At 42.3% G+C, this 17,883-nt stretch overlaps 1 pseudogene; it reads left to right on the forward strand.

Annotated features, from left to right (window-relative positions):
• Nucleotides 1-10,989: 10,989 nt before the first annotated feature.
• On the forward strand, nt 10,990-11,993 carry LOC105514331 (annotated as a pseudogene).
• The last annotated feature ends 5,890 nt before the right edge of the window (nt 11,994-17,883 follow it).

Below are 17,883 nucleotides of genomic sequence, written 5' to 3' on the forward strand. Positions count from 1 at the left end.
ATTATATACGAATTGGACCAGCCGAAAGTATATAGACTCAAAAATTTCTTAAAAATCAAGAAATCTGGGCCAGGTGTAGTGGCTCACACCTGTAATCCCAGCACTTTGGGAGGCTGAGGCACGTGAATCACTTAAGGTCGGGAGTTCAAGATGAGCCTGGCCAACACAGTGAAACCCCATCTCTACTAAAAACACAAAAACTAGCTGAGTGTGGTGGTGGGCACCTGTAATCCCAGCTACTCAGGCAGCTGAGGCAGGAGAATCACTTGAACCCAGTAGGCAGAGGTAGTGGTTGCAGTGAGCTGAGATTGCACCACTGCATTCCATCAACAGAGCAAGACTCTATCTCAAAAAAAAAAAAAAACAACTCTGAAGACAGGGATTACAGGCACTGACTCAGCTGCTTAACAAGGCCACTAGAGACCCAGGCTCCTCCTATCATTCTGCTCCAACACACTTGACATGTTGTCCTTTGCCTTCATGCCTATTGCCTCATGATTGCAATATAGTTGCTGTTCTGGTCATTACATCCTCATTCATAGACGGAAGGTAAGGAGGAATAAAGGTAACTGTTCATCCATACCTGAGAGCTTTCAACAGGAAAGCCAAAATTTCCCAGAAATGCCTACAACAGACTTTTCCCTACATCTTATTGATCAGAATGATGTCAGATGGTGAGCCTCTTTGCCTTATGGCTTCTGGTCAGGTCAAATAAGAGACGTGAACAAAGATTGGAGTGTGTGTGTTGAGTGAAATCAGGGAATTTCTTCCTTGTTCCTTCCCATTGTCCCATTTCAGCAGAATTCTGGGACTGGTCATGTCCCCCATCACTACAACTTCTTCTAGACACCCTTCTCCAAGGCTCCAGCCTCTCTGGACTCTGGTAACTTTCCATCTCTTGTTTTGTCAGGCCTTGGCGTGGAAACAGCTGGTCTCTGGGTGCTTCATTGATATCTTTAACCCTGCCACATCTCCATAAGTGGATTCATCATTAAAATATTTTATTTATTTTATTTTATTTTATTTTATTTTAGACGGAGTCTCGCTCTGTCTCTCAAGCTGGAGTGAAGTGGTACAATCTTGGCTCACGGCAACGTCCGTTTCCTAGGTTCAAGTGATTCTCCTGCCTCAGACTCCCGAGTGGCTGGGATTACAGGCACGCACCACCACGCCTGATCAATTGTTGTATTTTTAGTAGAAATGGGATCTCACCATGTGGCTAGGCTGGTCTCAAACTCCTGACCTCAAGGAATTTGCCTGCCACAGCCTCCGAAAGTGTTAGTATTACAGGCATGAACCACCTCATCCAGCCTAAAATCTTTTAAATTTATCATTGGAGTGAAATTGTGTTCCCTGCCAAGAGTCCAACCAATACATATAGAAGTTTAACTGAAAAGGAGGCAGAACATCAGACAACAGGCGAGCTATGTCAACGAACAAATTATGATCCACTGCCTGAGGTCAGGCACATTGCCATCCTGAACAAATGTATGATTAGGTTAAAGAGATGGATATTTGGTGAGTGCCTTAACATTGTCTACCACATATGATTTATAATTAAGAGCCGTTTAAAAAGCAACCTGAATGGTCATGTATTATTCATTTTGTTATTGCCTTCAACTAACTCAGTGCCTGCAAAAATATGTCTACTAGTGAGTAAATAACACCTTACTCTTCTAAAAACTTTGTAGTCTACTAAGTGCTTTGATATACATTATCCCATTTGATCTTCACAAATAACCCTGTGAGCCCTGTGAGTAAGGCAACCCCAGCATTTCCATTCCCATTTTACAGATCCATAACCAGAAGTGGAGAGACAATAACCACCTTGCCTTGAGTAACCAAATGATTAGGTAGTAGAACTAGAAAGTAAAGCCAGGTTTTCTGACTCCAAATTCAGGCCTTTCAGAGCCAAGCCTTGGCCAATGTACCTGACTGGGTTCAGTACACAAAGCCAAAACCTGAGTGTTGGTTGGGGCCAGGCAGAAGAGAAAGAGCATTGTATTTCACAGTATCTCTGATCCCCAGATGTTGACATCTATCAGCAGAGAGAATGGAGGACTTCTACAAGTTTCCCATTGAAGAAACAAATTCTGCTTCCAACTGCATCAGTTAAGAGCATGAGTTTTGAAGTCATATAAACATGAAGTGGAATTCTAGCTTTACCACTTACTAGTTGTATGACCTTGGCAAATTACTTAACCTCCATGAGCTTTTATTTTTCCATTCTGTAAAATATAGACATTAAATATCTTTCTTATGAAATTGCCAAAAGTTTTAAATTAGATAATTTATGTTAAGTGATTAGTTTTAACTAAATGTAACATCTTACATTCATGATTATTATGACTATAAATTATCTTGGATTCTGCAACAAGCTTTCAGAAGTTTTGAATTTCATTAAGAAACAGCATTGACCAGGCACAGTGGCTCACGCCTGTAATCCCAACACTTTGGGGAACCGAGGCAGACGAATCACTTGAGATCAGGATTTCAAGACCAGCCTGCCCAACATGGTATAAACCCAACTCTGCTGGAAAAAAAAAAAATTAGCTGGGCATGGTGGTGGGCACCTGTGGTCCCAGCTACCCGGGGGGCTGAGGCAGAAGAATCGCTTGAACCCAGGAGGCGGAGGTTGCAGTGAGCCAAGATCATGCCACTGCACGCCAGCCTGAGTGACACAGCAAGACTCTATCTCAAAAAAAAAGAAAAGAAAAGAGACAGCACTAGTGTAGTACAGAGGAAGCCACCAAGTTTATCAAACAACTCCCAGATAGAAATAAACCTCAAAAGTTACCTGCAATTTCCAGTTTTCATGCCTTCTGTTCATTCACAAGATCCTGATAACTAACATTTATATGGGGCTGCTGTGTGTCAGGTGTCAGAAATAAATTTTTCTCCACGGAGTTTTCTAGAAAAATGTATTGGGACTTAGGTTAAAGAACAGCCTTAAACCCAAAAGATTACTGAATAGATAATAAAAGATTTACCTCCCCAGAAGTACGTGTTTACACTTCTAGGAAAAGATGAGACCCAAAGACATAATGACATTCCAGGAGTTGTAAACCTAAAGACATTTGTCTTATCTTCCCTTGGAGACGGGTACTTACTCTTTAAAAGATAAAAATCTATGCCCTTTACCCTTCTATTCCCAAAGAGAACTTCTTTATTGTAAGGAGCAAAAGTATCTCTCCCTTTCTCAAATAATGAAGGGACATCTCTTTCCTTTATAAGCTCCAAGATTCATATTTCTAGGGCTTCTCTCCTATGGTAAACCCCAAACACCCCCATGTGTAAGCCTGTCCATCTGGCTCTTTTATCATCACAGTAGGGGGAAAGTTGGGGGGTGGTAAATAACAAATAAAATTATTGCTCTAAATAATAATAATCAGTCTCTGTCCCAGAAACTTCCTGTCTACTTTCAGGATAATACAAATAGAGTAATTAAATACTTAGCAACAGACAATATCTTAAGGGCCTTAGATGAATTAACTCATTTATTTCTTATAACTATACTATGTTAGACACTTCTATTTTTCTTCTTTTAAGACAGGGACACTGAAGCACAGAGATACCAAGTTGCCTAATGTCTCCCAACTAATAAATACCAGAGGCAGGATTTGAACCCAGGAACTCCAAAATCTGTGCTCTAACTATGATCGCATGCTGCCTGTAACCAGTAATCTTTCTCACTGAATTATCTGTGATTCACAGTGAACTAGTATTCAATGTGTCTCATAACTAGAAGTCTCTTATTCAATCACATCCCACTACTACTTTTGCCAATTGAAATAACTGTATAAGGAACTTCTTCCTAGTTGTGGATATACACCCAGACATTTAAGGCTTACTATAAACACTCTCTCTTCAAAATAATTCTACCAGTTCTGCTTAGAAGAGGTGCATATAGACCATGAGTATTCATGTGTTGATGGCCATAGACAAACGGATAGACTAATTTGAGAATCCCCTTTTCTGCTACTTTAAGACAAACTTGTTTCTGATATTTAAACAGCTTTAACTATTTTCAGTAAAAATGTTGTATACTTTCCCATCCAGCTCTCCCTGTGGAGGAACCTCTGTGTATCCAGTCACGGGACTAGCAGGTACCAAATGGAACAACTGAGGAGAGTTTTTAATAAAACTTTTTTTTACAAAGGAGTAGGCAGTGTTAAGAGAAACAAAGGCTGGTGCAGCTCCCCGGAACCAAGAACAACTAGGAGCCATTACCATGCCTTAGTCTGAAAGGTCAGAGAGAGTTACTAGAATCCACTGAGAAAACTTTAGTTGTCACAGAGGGCTGCCCCCTCAGAAGTTGTGATCTGGCCCAGCACAGTGGCTCATGTCTATATTCCCAGCACTTTGGGAGGCCGAGGAGGGCAGATCACCTGAGGTCAGGAGTCTGAGCCCAGCCTGGCCAACGTGGTGAAACCCCATCTCTACTAAAAATACAAAAAATTAGCTGGGCATGGTGGTGGGCGCCTGTGATCCCAGCTATTCTGGAGGCTGAGGCAGGAGAATTGCTTGAACCCGGGAGGTGGAGGTTGCAGTGAGCCGAGATTGCGCCACTGCACTCTAGCCTAAGCAACAGAGCAAGACTCCATTTCAGAAAAAAAGAAGTTGTAACCTTTGGGCCAGGCACGGTGGCTCACGTCTGTAATCCCAGCACTTTGTGAGGCCAAAGCCATCAGACCACCTGAGGTCAGGAGTTCAAGACCAGCCTGGCCAACATGGTGAAACCACGTCTCTACTAAAAATTCAAAAAGAAAGAAAGAAAGAAGTTGTGACCTTTATCAGAGAGACAAAATTAATGAGTGGCAACCCAACAAAAAGGAAGCTGGAGCAGTAAAATACTCCACAGGTGTCTTCCACTGGCCAAACCCAACTTGAAACCAGAGGGGAAGGAAGCCTCTGGGAAAGTTCATAAAAGTCAGCCTCTCAGGAAAGCAAAGCAGAGTGAAGAAAGAGGAAAAGGTACATCATGAGACAGAAACAGAAAATATCAAGCACCCTCTGGGTTAAAAGAGTTCCATAGGAGCTTTTCCCTGTTATCTCTTCTTTGCCAAAGAAACTTCTCTCCTTAAAAAAGCAGTTTTCACATTCATTAACTACATGTATTCAGGAGCAAGATGTACACAATTAAGGGTTTCTCTGCTATCAGCAGCAATAACAAAATTATCATGTGCCTTGAGCCATTTTATCAAGGACAGAAAGCCCTGACCCACCACGGAGATGCCATCTGAGTCAGAGGACATTGGCTGTGCAGGTGCAGATACAAGAAGATAAGTGTGGCATCAAAGGAACACAGCCTGAGGCCAACCAAGATTGGACAACAAAATGAGATTTGCAGAGAAACTGAATTCTGTTCAATCAACCTTGTTCAGCCAAAGAGAAGATTCCATTAAGGCTTGAGGATAGAGAAAATTGAAGTTTACTGAGCACCAATTCTGTCAAGTTTTGCATGTGTTAACCCATTTTAAGAAAACTATAAAACTTCTGTATAAAAGCTAGTTGTTATTTTCCTATCCTTAACACACATGATAAAAGATGTTTGATGAATACTAACGGTGATAAGTAAAGTTACAGAAAGAACTGAACGGACGCATCTCCCAGCTTCCACCTTTGCCCCTCACCCACTCACCCAAAGTCTGTTATCCATACAACAGCTGAAATAATTCTTTTAAAATCATATGCTTAAAAAGCTCTAATAATTTCTTTTATATTTTCAATAAAATTCAAACCTTACCAATCAACAAAGCCTCATCAGAATTTTCCAAACTGTGAATCATGGCTCATTCATGGGTCATGAAATTAATATAGTGTGTCACACTCAGTATCTTCTTAAAAATAAAATCAAATTGAATTGAATATTTAATATTGAATTGAATAAAATAAAAATATTAGAATGCATAGCAAATAAAAAGAGTAAATGTTTCACAAAAGTTTTCTTTCAGTTTTAAGAATATGTATGTGGTTATAGTATAAAAAAGTATTTCTTTGAGTCATCATCCAAATGTTAAAAAAGTAAAGAAAAACCACTATTCCCACTTCCTGACTTCATCACTAATCTCTGTCCTCTGGCTCACTCTGCTCCAGCCACACTCCTCTTTTTTGTGTTTTTTTAAATCCTTGACTGGAGCACTTTCCTCCAAAACCCACAAAGTTCACACCTTACTCTCTTCAAGTTCAAATGTCACATTCCCTGGAAGAACGTTGCTGACCACCTCATGTAAAGTAGCCCTACCACTATCTTCAGTCTCTTTTTCCTTATATCGTTTTATTTTTCTTCAAAGCTTTTATTAGCAGATGAAATACTATGTACTTCTGTCTCTCTGCTAAAATGTAAACTTTATGAGAGCAGGGACTTTATTGTATTCACTACTGTAGCTCCAAGTCTAGGACAATGCTTAGCACATAGTAGGGACTCAAAAAAATTGCTGGTATATCCATTGGATGAATTGGTGAATGGATGATGGAGAATAATGGATGGATGGATGGATGGATAGATAAAGGAATAGGATGGTCCCTAGGAAATAATATGCTTAGAGGATCCTGAAGCTAACAAAGGAACCAGTTTTCTGCTTGCCCCTCCCCTCCACCTGTTCTACAGCTTCCTACTCAACCCCATACACACACATATATACGTGCGTATTTCCCTCATGGCTCTGCCTACTGCTAAAATCAAGAAAGGTTTTTGGCCAGGTGAAGCTCCAGCCAGTGATGGTGGGGAAATGAGTATGGATTGAGTATCTATATATCTGCTTTGGCCTGCCTAGATTGAACACACGCAGAGTGTTCCTATAGGCCTTCAGTCTAGGCAGACCAAAACAGATATGTAGATACTCACTCCTTACTCTCTGTAGAAGGATCGTCTACAGATTTGGGCAACTCACTTTAAAAGCTGTAGCCAGCAAAAGCCTTCACTGTGATCAGCAAGAACCCCCAACTATTTCAGATCCTTGGCTCTAACTTTCACCTCTTCACAGTTTGCAGACTCATTTCAGCCTGCCTTATCCACAAATCCAATCTTATGCCAAACTTCTTCTTTTTTTTTTTTTTTTTTGAGACAAGAGTTTTGCTCTTGCTGCCCTGGAGTGCAATGTTGCAGTCTTGGTTCACTGCAACCTCCACCTCCTAGGTTCAAGCAATTCTCCTGCCTCAGCCTCCTGAGTAGCTGGGATTACAGGCGTGTGCTACCATGCCCAACTAACTTTGTATTTTTAGTAGAGATGGGGTTTCTCCATGTTGGTCAGGCTGGTCTCAAACTCCTGACCTCAGGTGATCTGCCCGCCTTGGCCTCCCAAAGTGCTGGGATTACAGGCATGAGCCACCGTGCCCAGCCCCATACTTTGTTTTTTACCTCAGTAGTCCCATTAAGTACATTGACTAAATGGATAATTTTTAGTTAAGCATATTGATTACACCTGTGGCAATTTTTAAATTTTTTTTTGTTTTTGTTTTTTGAGATGGAGTCTTCCTCTGTTGCCTAGGCTGGAGTGCAGTGGTATGATCTCGGCTCACTGCAACTTCTACCTCCTGGATTCAAGTAATTCTCATGTCTCAGCTTCCTGAGTAGCTGGGATTACAGGCACCACCACCAAGCCCAGCTACTTTTTGTATTTTTATAGAGATGGGTTTTCACCATGTTGGCCAGCCTGGTCTCAATCTCCTGACCTCAGGTGATCCACCTGCCTCACTTCTTAAAGTGCTGGGATTATGGGCATGAGCCACTGTACCTGGCCAAAATGTTTCTTTTCTAAAACAATTATATAGCATTGGTTATTAACAACACATTACCTCAAAACCAACTGTTTTCAAAATAAATGAATGGGTTCACTTCATTTGCAAGTATAGTGGCTGTGGTGACCAGGAACCCTACACCCCCAGCTTTGCTACATGTTTACCCTCCTACATTGCCTTCATAGAACCCTGCCTGTCCTTGAGAGAGAGAAGGCAATTGCCACCATTCCCCAGACAGCAAGGCTCAGAATTAACACAAAGGCAGAGAGTGAATTGTCCCAGATTCAGAGCACATTCATTGGGTTTGGACACCCAAGAGCTCCACAGAGTTCTGAAGAATAAAAAGATATTCTTAGAGGCTGGGCGGAGTGGCTCACGCCTGTAATCCCAGCACTTTGGGAGGCCAAGGCGGGCAGATCACAAGATCAGGAGTTTGGGACCAGCCTGGCCAACATAGTGAAACCTCGTCTCTACTAAAAATACAAAAAAAACTAGCCAGGTGTGGTGGTGGGTGCCTGTAATCCCAGCTACTTGAGAGGCTGAGGCAGGAGAATCACTTGAACCCAGGAGGTGGAGGTGGAGGTTGCACTGAGCCAACATCGCACCACTGCACTCCAGCCTAGGCAACAGAGCAAGGCTCCATCAAGAAAGAAGAAAGAAAGAAAAGGAAGAGAAAGGAAGGGGAGGGGAGGAGAGGAGAGGGGAGGGGATGGGAAGGGAAGGGAGGGGAGGGGAGGGTAAGGGAAGGCAAAAAGGAAGGAAAAGAAAAAGGAAGGAAAAAGAAAAAGAAGGAAGGAAGGAAGGAAGGGAGGGAGGGAGGGAAGAAATGAAAGGAAGAAAGGAAACAACAAAAAAGAAACTGCATCAAAATACAATTTATTTTTCTCCAATCAAATTGTCAGAGATCTAAACATTTGCTATCTCATTCTTCATGACTGAGCCTGATACGTGTCTCCTGGCAGACTGGAGCTTCTTGTTCTCTATTGCTTTGCATTCCCCACAGTATACAATGCATAACAGGATCCTAATAAATATTTCTTTCTAGTTATATTTTGTTTTGTTTTGTTTTTGTTTTTTTGAGACAGAGTCTCACTCTCTTGCCCAGGATGGGCCACCGGGTGCCCAGCCTTAATAAATGTTTCTTGAGTTGACTTTAGTGAAGAAAAGGAACTCAAAGCCCTGTTAATTGTAGAAGCCATAGCAGGATTCTATAATGATTGCTGGAGTCAAAATGTATTTGTTCAAATTCCAGAAATCCTAAAAACATTTTTCCTCTCATAATAACTAGTACAGGCTGGACGCAGTGGCTCAAGCCTGTAATCCCAGCACTTTGGGAGGCTGAGGTGGGCGGATTTGAGGTCAGGAGTTCCAGACCAGCCTAGCCAACATAGTAAAACCCCATTTCTACTAAAAATACAAAAATGAGCCAGGTGTGGTGGCAGGCACCTGTAATCCCAGCTACTCGGGAGGCTGAGGCAGGAGAATCCTTAAACTCCGGAGGCGGAGGTTGCAGTGAGCTGAGATCACACCACTGCACTCCAGCCTGGGTGACAGAGTGAGATTCCATCTCAAAAAAACAAACAAAAAAAAGAATTAGTACAATAACCCACTCATCCCCCCAAATCTAGTCTCTTTCCCTACTCTAATCTCTGTCCACACTGTCATGAAAATTACTTTTTAAAATCTCACAGTTCATTAGGTCTACATTGTACTAAAGACTATTTGGCATTGCTTACATAGTGTGAGTATATATGTATATAATTCAAAAGAAACTACTTTAGGGCCGGGCACGGTGGTTCACGCCTGTAATCCCAGCACTTTGGGAGGCCGAGGTGTGTGGATCACTTGAGGTCAAGAGTTTGAGAGCAGCCTGGCCTACACGGTGAAACCCTGTCTCTACGAAAAATACAAAAATTAGTTGGGCGTGGTGGTGCGAGCCCATAATCCCAGCTACTGAGAGGTGGAGGGTGCAGTGATACCAGATCGTGCCACCGCACTCCGGCCTGGGTCATGCCACTGTACTCCAGCCTGGGCGACAGAGCATGATTCTGTCTCAGGAAAAAAAAAAAGAAAGAAAAAAAGGAAAGAAAAGAAACTTTTTTTATTTTTTAATTTCATGCCTGTAGAATAAAGTCTGAAGTATGGGACAGAAGGTCATTTTACATTCTTGTTCCAGTCTTTCCAGGCACATCTCCTGCCACTGCCTTCCAATCACTCTTGTCCTCCACCTCTTCTCAATTCTAATTCCCCCATTCTATTTTGTTTCCCAGACTAAATATGCATGTTCACATCTCTAATTCTTTGGAATTCCCTCTGGTAGAAAAGCTCTCCCTTTAAGTCCCACTTCACTGCACCATTTGTCAAAGCTCTACTCTTCTTTAAGATCTAATTCAAATATTTAATCTTCTCTCTATATAAACATATTCCAATGTGGTCAGAATTTATCATCCATTCTTTTATGTTTCCATAGCCCTTTATTTATACTTCTCTTCTAGCTTTGAAATCTCTGCCTCTTTGTTCATTGTGCTTATTTTTCATTTATTCAACATTCATTAATTCAAAAAATATTTATTGAGTGTCTACTATATTCTAGGTGCTGGTATATGTTTTAAAAGACAAACATAGGTTCCTCCACCACTAAAACAGTCTTCTAAGTCCTCATGGAGTTCAGATTCTATTTGTGAGTAAGTTCTGACTTTTTTGGATGTTGGTATTGATAGGGATAGCAGACAGCCAAGGGTCCCTGGGGAAACCCTGCCTGCCTTCAAGCCTAAAACCAGACTGCTGGTTCCAGATGAAGCCCGTTCTTTCTCGACTGATTCTCTCTGCATAATGTCCACCTAAGCCCTGGGAGGACAGGGTGGAGCCTCGAGAAGTTCAGGCCGTTTGCAGGGGGAGGAGCTCAGCCTCCTCAGTTCCTGTGTGGTGCCTTGGGATTCAGTCTGTGAGGCGGGAAACCTGCTACCAAGACTCTTTCTCACTTTGCGGAGAATTCCTCTTTCTTTTTTAACTTTTCACCCAATAAACCCTACAATGTGTCTGTGTGCCTAAATTTTCCCGATCGTGTGTTGAGAACTCAGTTTTTCTGCAATAGCATCACCTTCTCCAGTAGCAAACACAATTTCCTTCCTGTATAGAGCAGGCACTCTACAGCTACGACTGCCTGTTTCTCCTTTCCCTAGATACCTGTTTCTCTGCAATTAAGGTGTAGGCGCAGAGGGCTCAGGCGTGGTGGGTTGCGAGGGGGCCCCGCTGAACTGACCCGCGGCATTTCAGCTCCTTTCCCTTGCCCGTGGGAAACCCGGAGCCAGGTCAGCTCAGCCAGCTTCACCATGACCAAGGCAGGCAGCGAAGGCGGGAACCTCCGCCACCAGCTGGACGGCAACGAACTGGACCTGAGCCTCAGCGACCTGAATGAAGTCCGGGTCAAGGAACTGGCTGCCCTTCCAAAGACCACCACGCTGGATCTGTGTTGTAATAAACTGACTATTCTACCGTCGGATTTCTGTGGCCTCACACACCTGGCAAAGCTAGACCTTAGAAAGAACAACCCGCAGCAGCTGCCGGCGGACTCTGGTCATTTGGTCAACCTCCAGGACCTGGCTCTCCTCAACAACAGGCTGCTCACCTTGCCTGTCAGCTTTGCTCAGCTCCAGAACCTGAAGTGGCTGGACCTGAAGGATAACCTCTGGATCCTGGCCTGGCCAAGGTGGCAGGCGACTGCTTGGGTGGGAGAAGCCGTGGAAAGAGTGTGCAAACAAGGCGTCACACACAGCACAGGAAGGCCGTGCAGGCAGACCACGAGTGGGAGAGGCAGCACGGCCGGAAGTAGAAGGAGAGGCAGAGGAGAAGCTGAGGCCAAGCAGGCAGCTAAGGAAGCTCAGGAGAGGGAACTGCGGAAGCGGGAGAAGGCGGAAGAGAAGGAGCGAGGGAGAAAGGAGTATGATGCCCTCAAAGCAGCCAAGCGGGAACAGGAGATGAAACCTAAGAGGGAAACAAATCAGGCACCGAAATCTAAGTCCGACTCCTGCCCCCGCAAGCCACTCCCCGGGAAGCACACTCATTCCTGGGCTGTGCTGAGGCTGCTGCTGCTGCTGCTTTGTGCCGCGGGAGGGCTGGTTGCTTGTCCGGTGACATAGCCACAGCAGCAGCCCCTCTGCACCAGCGTGAACACCATCTACGACAATGCAATCCAGGGTCTGCACCGCCATGAGATCCTCCAGTGGGTCCTCCAGACCAACTCTCAGCAGTGAGCTTGTCCCCAGCACCTGCTGCCTCCCAGCCTTGGAGCTTGGATTCCTGTGGAATTGGGCTCTGCTAGATACAAACTGTTTTTAGCATCAGACCTATCTGCCATAATGAAATGGCTGCAGATTGGTACTTGAGACCTCCTCTTTGTAGGACTTCTTCGTTCCTTAGTCAGGGTTTCCGGTTTCTGGGTGGAATGAGGAGAAATGGGAGGTGGTGGGGGACAGTTACCTGCATGCCTAAAGGAATAGGCCTGGGGGTCGGAAGAAAGAAAACATAGCCATTTCTAGTTGTTACACAACTGTGTAAACACTCGTTTCTACTAAATGGTCAGCTGTCACCAAAAAAAAAAAAAAGTGTAATGAGACCTTTATGAAATATGCCAATATGGTATGGGAATTACCTATTTTGAAGGAATCTAAGTAATTAAAAAAAAAAAACCACTGCCCTAACTAATAGCAGTTAACCAACTCATGATAGTAGTCACCCAGAGAATTTTTTATCATCTAGAAATAATGGCTTGTTTCATCATTGGATTATGATGCCTCCCGAGTCTTTATTATGCACCAGGCACTGTCTGAGAGCTTTTAGTATTCACTCATTTAATCTTCTCAACAACTCTAAGTAGTATGTTATCTCTTTTAAAAAAAAAATAGATATGGAAACAGAAAGACAAGTTAAATTCCTTGCCCAAGATCACACAACTGGTAAGGGATGGAGCTGGCATTTGAACTCAAGTAGGCTAACTTCAAATTCCATGTTCTTCTCCACTACACATTAATGATGTAGACAGTGAAAATCTCTCCCAATGTGTGATAGCCTAAAATCATTGATAGATGATTACAAATGCAAGAAGACTGTTACACAAGTGGTTATAATTTCTGTTAGGCTCTTTACATGTAAGGAATAGAGAAGGATTCAGTTTGCCCCAAGTAGTGTAACATGAGGAGGAATAGCAATACAAGTTAACGCATACATGGAACTCAGGGAAAGCAGGAATCACTTAGAATCTGCCTCACAGAGCCAGAAACTAGAAGGCCATTCAGATTTTTAAACTTCCCTAGGGACCTGAGAAGCAGGACTTCAAGAATTTTTCTTACTCTAACATTCCACTGTTAACATATCTGCTCCTGTCTGACCCCTTCTCTTACTGTTATCAATTAGTTTTCTTTTCATTCTTCTCAGTTAAATCCCTGAGAAGAATCTGGTTGAATCAGCACAAAAATATTTAGATGGAGCCTTTTTTCCCAGGCCCACTCCTGAAGGACTAGCATGCCATGGCTGACTGTGTTTGAGTCCAATTCCCTCTCTAGTCAATCAATGCAAGGCTGGAAGGAGGGAAAGGACGAGGTCACTTTGTCCAAAACAGTTGAGCTGATGCAAGGTTTGCGCATGGGTAGCTTCCATGGGAAAGTGCCATGTGCGGGGCAGACACTCTTGTAGAAGAATCCCATAGTCAGGCGCGGTGGCTCTTGCCTGAGTCTCAGCACTTTGGGAGGCCGAGGTGAGTGGGCCACCTGAGGTCAGGAGTTAGAGACCAGCCTGATCAACGTGGTGAAACTCCATCTCTACTAAAAATACAAAAATTAGCTGGGTGTGGTAGCAGGTGCCTGTAATCCCAGCTACTCAGGAGGCTGAGGCAAGAGAATCCCTTGCACCTGGGAGGCAGAGGTGGCAGTGAGCAGAGATCGCATCACTGCATTCCAGCCAGGGTGACAGATGGAAACTCCATCTCAAAAATTAAAAAAAAAAAAAAAAAAAAAGAATCTCATGCCGGTCAGGCACGGTGGCTCACGCCTGTAATCTCAGCACTTTGGGAGGCTGAGGCGGGTACATCACTTGAGGTCAGGAGCTTGCAACCAGCATGGCCAACATGGCGAAACCCATCTCTACTAAAAATACAAAAACTAGCCAGCACTGTAGCAGGTGCTTGTAGTCCCAGCTACTTGGGAGGCTGAGGCACAAGAATCGCTTGAACCTGGAAGGCGGAGGTTGCAGTGAGCAGAGATGCTGCCACTGCACTCCAGCCTGGGTGACAGAACAAGACCCTATCTCAAAAAAGAAAAAAGAATCTCATGCCTTGTATAAGAATTAAGAATGTGTGGTCATTACCTTCAATATCAGCATAGATTTAGACTCTTAAGTTTATAATAAAATACTTAATATGTTTGGAAACTTTATTAACTCTCATCTGAATTACTACAATTGCCTGCCAACTGTGTTCTTCTTTCCATCCTAGATTCCTTATCATCTATTCTCCATTCACACTACAGCCATAGTGATCCTTCTGAAGAAGTACCTCAGACATCTCAACCCCCGACCTCTCCATCATCATACTCCAAGTAAAAGCATCTTGGCAGTGGCCTACAAAGTGTACATGATCGGCCGGGTGTGGTGGCTCACGCCTGTAATCCCAGCACTTTGGACGGCCAAGGCAGGCAGATTACTCAAGGTCAGGAGTTCGAGACCAGCCCAGCCAATATGGTGAAACCTCACCTCTACTAAAAATACAAAAATTAGCTGGACCATGGTAGCACATTGAGGCAACAGAATCACTTGAACCTGGAAGGTGGAGGTTGCTGTGAGCAGAGATCAGCCACTGCACTCCAGCCTGGGTGACAGAGTGAGACTCTATCTCAAAAAAAAAAAAAACAAACAAACAAAAAAAGGTGTACACGATGGCATGCCCTCTCACCTCACTGACTGGATTGCCTCCCCATTGCTCTGCCCAAGAAATGGGCCTTCTCACAGTTTCTCAAACATACCAGGCACATTCCCACCCCCACAGCTTAATCTATCTCCCTCTACCCTGCCATAATACTTAAGAACTGCACACCCTATATCATTTATTAATTTATTATGCTTATTTTCTACCTCCTTCTGCTAGAATATAAGTTTCATGAGGTCAAGGATTTTGTTTACTAATGTATCCTCTTCAGTAGAACAGCACCAAGCACATAGTATGTACCCAATACAATGTTTATTGAGTGAATAAATTTGCCATCAGTTACGTAAGGCATTATCATTCTATTTCCTAACCTATGAGTTTTGAAAGATTTCTGACATGACCTTGAGCTTTTCAATTCATGCTGTCTGTTAAGTTGATGTGAGTTGGCGGTCTTATTTGACCCAAGAAAAATTCAGTATGGTTGAAAAAGTTAAGTATGGCCGGGAGCAGTGGCTCATGCCTGTAATCCCGGTACTTTGGGAGGCTGAGGCGGGCGGATCGCCTGAGGTTGGGAGTTCGAGACCAGCCTGCCCAACATGGAGAAATCCCGTCTCTACTAAAAATACAAAATTTGTCAGGGGTGGTAGCGGGAGTCTGTAATCCCAGCTACTCAGGAGGCTGAGGCAGGAGAATCACTTAAACCTAGGAGACGGAGGTTGCAGTGAGCCGAGACTGTGCCATTGCACTCCAGCCTGGGCAACAAGAGTGAAACACCATCTCAAAAATATAAAAAATAACAAAAGTTAAGTTCAACAAGAATGACTTTTGCATTGGAGAGTAGTTACCAGCAAAACAAGGTTGTTTGTTCATGTTTGGAAATCTTGCTAAACTAACGCAGACTCTGCTGTCAATGTGCTTCATGATAGCAGCCTTTCTGTTTTTATAAACAGTTGTGGAATGGAATATCTGCCAAATGTGAGGGCTGGCATGTCTCTACCTCAATAAAGTTCTGGCTTTTTTGACATCTATTGTGATCACTTAGGGCCCTTTTTAATTTATGTTTAGAGTCTCAGCTGCATGTTTAGGTTGGGTTGCCAGAACTCTGACTGCCAAATAAGCAGTGTTGCTATATTTAGAAATGAAATAGTAGTCTACAAAATAGAATATCGGGTATTGTTATCCTACTTGGCTCTATGTTACTGGGATTAACTTGGGATTTTTAAAAATTAGTAATATGTATATGAAATAACTATTTTGAATCTCTTACTAAAGATGAAAATTTATGTCTAGCAAGATTTACTGTCCAGGTAAACACAATCTTTATAGTGTTCTTATATCTATTTCCCTGTTAATCTGTACTAATGACCATAAGGAGTCAAAATAACTGTTAGCATCCTATTCATTTTTCATAATATTCTTGGCACAATCTTGGCATTTCTATTACTTTGGAAACTAAAAATATAAAAAATATTACAATAACTTTTATGTCAAAATCTTTCATTTATTTGTGCCTCTAACTTTTGGGCAGTCTTCATGAAACTCCCTATTTGGGTTAGTTTGTAGATGCTAATTTCAGGTACAGAATGCTATGAAACATGTTATTGATAATTAAATGATGGCACTTCTCCATAACTCAAAGTAGGAAATCCAGTCAGTTGTCCAACAAAATTTAGATGCCATCCTACAAGAAACTCAAAGAGCCTAGTGAATTATGTGTCAGCATACTCATCTGATTCTCAGAGTTCCATAAAAGACTGCTTCTTTCATTAAAATACTATTTTGTACAGCTGTGCCTCATAAAATAATAATATTTCATCTCAGAATGAGTTGCTTTTAAATTGAGAACAAAACAATCTCTCCTTCAAGTTACAAAGTACTTGGCAAACCTTCTGGATAAAAGACACCATGCTAATATAGAACATTACTATCTCACTACGTTATTTTACAATGTTCTAAATAAATTTTTGTGATACAAGGAAAATATAAAACAAAAAAGGCTCACCATGTACAAAGAGGACGACTGGACATCTTATACTTTTATATCAGAGAATCAGCTATTCAGATTGGTCTGAAAAGCTAAAATTTAGCTTATACCTAAATCTCCCATGAGTTCATCATTATTTACTGAATGTCATATGAAAGATAAAGTATTTTAAGCATGAGTCATAGGGACAACTGTCTAGGATATTTCAAACAAAATCTATGAAAACTTAATAAGCTTTCAGGGAGGGTGTCTCAGGGGTCCTACTCTGCCCCTCCCTCTCTCTGGAAAGGGAGGGAGGGAGAGAAGGCAGGTAGGCCCAACCCCTAAGTATTATATACCCTTGATCATTAAAAAAAAGAAAAGTTAACAAATTTGGTCCAGTTACATACATATTAAATCCACATTTTGTTGTTGTTGTTGTTTTTGTTGTTTGTTTTTTCCTTCTTTTTGTTTTGTTTCTTTTTTCTTCTTTTTTTCATTTTTGTTAAAATTCACATTTTTATCTTGACTTCTACCCCAAATACAGTCCACCTTCTGTATCCCTGGATTTCACATTTGCAGATTCAACCAACCATGGACCAAAAATACTCAGAAAAAAATAAATAACTTCGAGGTTAAAAGTGTATTTAACAAGCTAAAATAGAAAAGAAAAAATAACAATATAACAATAAAAAATACAAATTTTTAAGTACAGTATAACAACTATTTGTATAGCAATTTACACTGTATTTGATATTATAAGTAACCTAGAGATGAGTTAAAGTATATTGGAAGGATGTAAGTGAGTTATTTGCAAATACTATGCCATTTTATATAAGGAACTTGAGTTCTGGGGATTTTGGTATCTGCCAGAGGCAGGATTGTGGGGAGGTCCTGGAACCAATGCCCTGCAGACACAGAGAGACAACTGTACCTATAAAATGACAGTTATGAAATTTTAAATAAATAGACTCACCAGGACAGCAGAGAAAGAGAGAGACAACATAAGAGCAAAGAAGGAAAAGCATAAAAGAAAAGAAAAAGAGAGGCTGGGCGTGGTGGCTCACGCCTGTAATCCTGCACTTTGGGAGGCCGAGGCGGGCGGATCACCAGGTCAAGAGATCAAGACCATCCTAGCCAACATGGTGAAACCCTGTCTCTACTAAAACTACAAAAATTAGCTGGACCATGGTAGCACATTGAGGCAACAGAATCACTTGAACCTGGAAGGTGGAGGTTGCTGTGAGCAGAGATCAGCCACTGC

Source organism: Colobus angolensis, unplaced genomic scaffold (assembly GCF_000951035.1).
Source record: "Colobus angolensis palliatus isolate OR3802 unplaced genomic scaffold, Cang.pa_1.0 Scaffold241, whole genome shotgun sequence".
NCBI classification, from domain to species: domain Eukaryota; kingdom Metazoa; phylum Chordata; class Mammalia; order Primates; family Cercopithecidae; genus Colobus; species Colobus angolensis.